Source organism: Lagopus leucura, unplaced genomic scaffold, assembly GCF_019238085.1.
Source record: "Lagopus leucura isolate 7727_CA_CO unplaced genomic scaffold, USGS_WTPT01 31195-0_obj-0_obj, whole genome shotgun sequence".
Taxonomy (NCBI): Eukaryota; Metazoa; Chordata; class Aves; order Galliformes; family Phasianidae; genus Lagopus; species Lagopus leucura.
The window spans coordinates 4497-7988 of NW_024963769.1; the positions used below are offsets into that span (position 1 = coordinate 4497).

Genomic DNA, 3492 nt, shown 5'->3' on the forward strand with positions numbered 1-3492 from the left:
ATTGCCACAGAGCTATACTTCCTAGCCCAGAGTTTTTGCTCTGGGAGATGAGCAGCCAGTCAGGGTTCATTTTTGGGGGTACTAACAGATATCTCTGAATGAAAAAGACAAGAAGAAAAAAAAAAAAAAAAAAAAAAAAAAAAAAAAAAAAAAGACAAAAAGAAAACAAAATAGATAGGAAGAGTGAGCAACAAAGTATATCAGTAGACTCTGCATGTTAACAGAGTGGCCACATTGTTCACTATGAGCCTGTATTGCAGAGTAAAAAGAGCAACACGTCTCCTTTTCTGTTCAGTGCCATGTTCAGCATTCTGGGGGTTCTTGTCTGGGTCAGCATCCAGCACCTTTAGCAGGGTGAGCACCTTCTGCCACAGCTGCGGTTGGAAATGCAGGAGAGGTCAAAGCCCCCCGAGGTGATGGGCACGCCCTCAGAGCTGAGGATGCTGCCAACAGCAGCGGAGGTGGAGGTGCCCACGGAGGTGGAGGTGCCCACGGCGGTGTTCTGTGGGAAGGAGCTGAGGATGGGTCCGGGCAGGGTCACCACCACGGGAGAGGGCTCAATGACGATGGTGGAGTTCTGGCACTGCCTGACACAGGGCTCATTGCAGCTGCTGGCCAGAGGGGTCGGGCCGCAGGGCTGGCATGGCTGGCACTGGTCACAGCAGGACATGTCTCAGGGATGGAGGTGCATCTGTTAGGAAGCAGAACATGGGGCTGCGTGAGGAGCAGCCTAGCATCACATTATGAGGAAATCAATGTACATGCAGTGCTGGGAACTGAAAACAGTTCAGGGATGTCGATGGGATTCTTGGTCTCATCCTGACAGAGCCCAATGAAAGCCACTGGAACGTATTCAGCTACTACCTAGACCCTAGCCCACAAGAGGTCTCCTTACAGTCCCACCCTCTTCTCATGACAAACATTCTCCTCACCTGTCTCATGACAAGCAGAGTCAGGCACGGAACACAGCTGACAACAGCTGAGAGTTCCACTGAGCTCAAAACTCTGTTTGCAGAAGGAAGGATCTTCACACACTCACCTGGTTCCCAGGAAGAAGGAGGCAGGAGAAGTGGATGAGGTGGCAAGGAGCTGGGCTGGCTTTTATAGTGGACCCAAGCTGCCCCATTTCCAGAGCCATCCCTAGAAGCAGTGATTATTTTATGACAAGAAACTTTTGAATGCAAAACATCCCAGCTATTGGTATGGACTGTGTGTTATTTTTCCTCTGCTGCTACTTCTCACACCCTGATTTATGTCACTCCCATTGCTCATGGAAGGCATCTGTTGAGTGGCAGGAAGAAAAAACCAAGCATTTCCAGGCAGCACACATCAGTGTGGGCAGAACACTCGGTTCACGTGTTGGAAGAATCCAGCAGAGGCAAAAGATATCAGCGTGATTAGTCAGGCATTGGTGTGAAAAGACAACCAGGGCCTGTGTGCTGGATTTATTCAGTTGCCTGGGTACAGAGGTTTGCATGATTCCACACATATGTGCATGAGCAGCTGAGTGTGTGACATGTGTGTTCCATGCAACAACACGTGTCCTGGTGACATCAGGGGCACTTCAGGATTCCAATAGATTTTGTTAATCTCTGTCTTCCTGCTAACAGAGCTAATGGAGAAGAGAGGAACTGCAAGGCACCTTCAAATATCATCAGGTTCAACTTTCTGACGTCGTTAGTGCTAACCACAAGGAAAAGCATGTTCATGAAAGCATTATCAAAATGTCTGTCAACCCTGACAAGCACAGGGCATCATCCACATCTACAGGAAGCCTGATCCAGTGTTTGACCACCTTCACATATGTCTATATTTTTCCTAGTGATACAAGTTGTGGCAATATTGTCCAGCTTGCCAATGCTCCTTGATGGATACTCTGGAGTCTGTTTAGGAAACAGGAAGAATCTGAGGTCTTGTGCCAATGATCTACCTAAGTTCTTGAATTAAGTAGATATTGGAAGTTCCACTTCAATTCAGCTAATATTGTGAACGCAATTGTTGTGTGATCAAGGCAAGGAGCTAACTGAGCATTGGTGAGGACAGGGTTCATGCAGTGAACACAGTGACGAAGATTACTGACTTCATGCAGAAGGCTGTGGGACCACCACCACAAAGAGGCTGAACGCGTGCAACAAGGTGGAACCCTTTGTTCATGATTTTGTGGGGAAATATGGAAAATCTGTGCACCATCTGGGAACATTTTTGCATGTGAAATATTAGTAATGAATGTAAGTTGCATATCTCTTGTGTGACATACTCATGATAGGTAGAGCTCATCCCCCATGCATCCAGCACAAAAAATAAAGAATTTCTGCTTCCTAACACTCCAATTTGAGTCTTAGAGTGATTCATGGTAGATTGATTTACAGTCTAAGACTGGAGCCTGAACATCACAAAGCAAGGATAGCATGGCACGTCATGACCATGGCAAACAGGCCATCGAGAGAGACAGTTAAGATGGTTGAGACTGGAAGGTGGTGATAACTTGGAACAGGAAAGAGGCCCTTGCTTTAGTCACAGACATGCAGCTTCAGAAGAGGATGCAGGGATGCCGTCAGAAAGACCACAGCTCCACCTGAGATGAAAAGTTGCTGGGAAGGCATAGCGAGAAAAGTGTCCTATCTGGCAGCAAAAAGATAGCTAAGGAGATTGTATGTCCATTGACCATGAGACAGCAGAAATAATGAGCAGTTAAGTCTAACATAATGAAAGCTTCTTTTTCCTATATTTTCATCATGAAAATTGGGCATACTTCTGTGCATGAGATGACAAAAGATGCATCCAGTGGTTTCTGATTGAGTAATGTCATCGCGATGCAGCTCTCTGTCATTGCTCAGGAGTCCTGACAGTTGAAGCATGGCCCTCGTACATAGGAAAGATTGAGAAAGGGAAATCAGGGAACTACTGGCAAATTGTACCCCACTCAATTCTTCAACGATGTGTTTTTGAGTAAATGCCTGTAGATGCCACTGCCGGACATCCGAAAAGACAGCGAGGCGGTTTGGAGCAGCCCGGGGCGGAGCTGGCGGCGGCGGTGGGGAGGAGGCGGCGCGGGCGGAGCAGAGCCGGGGCTGGCGGGGCCGGCCGCGGTGCTCCTGGGTGCGCGGGGCCGGACTGAGGGGCTGCGAGGGAGCCGGGCCGCTCTAGCCTCTGTCCGTCCAGCTTCACTCCGACCTCGTGCACCTCTCTACTCGTCCATGAAAATCGTGGTTTGGGATTTTTGCGTTTTGGAGAGAATGGATTTTCTGAGTTTGCTTCTTCTTTTCTTCTCGGCAGTGGCTGTGAGCAAAGCCCAGGTACAACAGGAGCCGGCGGCAGAGACCAGCGAGGGCATCGGCATCAACATCACCTGCTCACACCCCAGCATACAGGCCAGTAACATCCACTGGTACCGTCAGCTCCAGGGCCGAGCCCCTATATTCCTCGTCAGCGCCGTTACAGGCTCCAAGCAGGTGCCGGACCCGGAGGGGCAGCTGTGGGTGTCGGCAGACC

The 3492-nt window shown here is 49.2% G+C and overlaps 1 pseudogene; it reads right to left on the reverse strand.

Moving 5' to 3' along the window:
* Positions 1–346: 346 nt before the first annotated feature.
* LOC122191342 lies at positions 347–1138 on the reverse strand (annotated as a pseudogene).
* Between the last annotated feature and the right edge of the window lie 2354 nt (positions 1139–3492).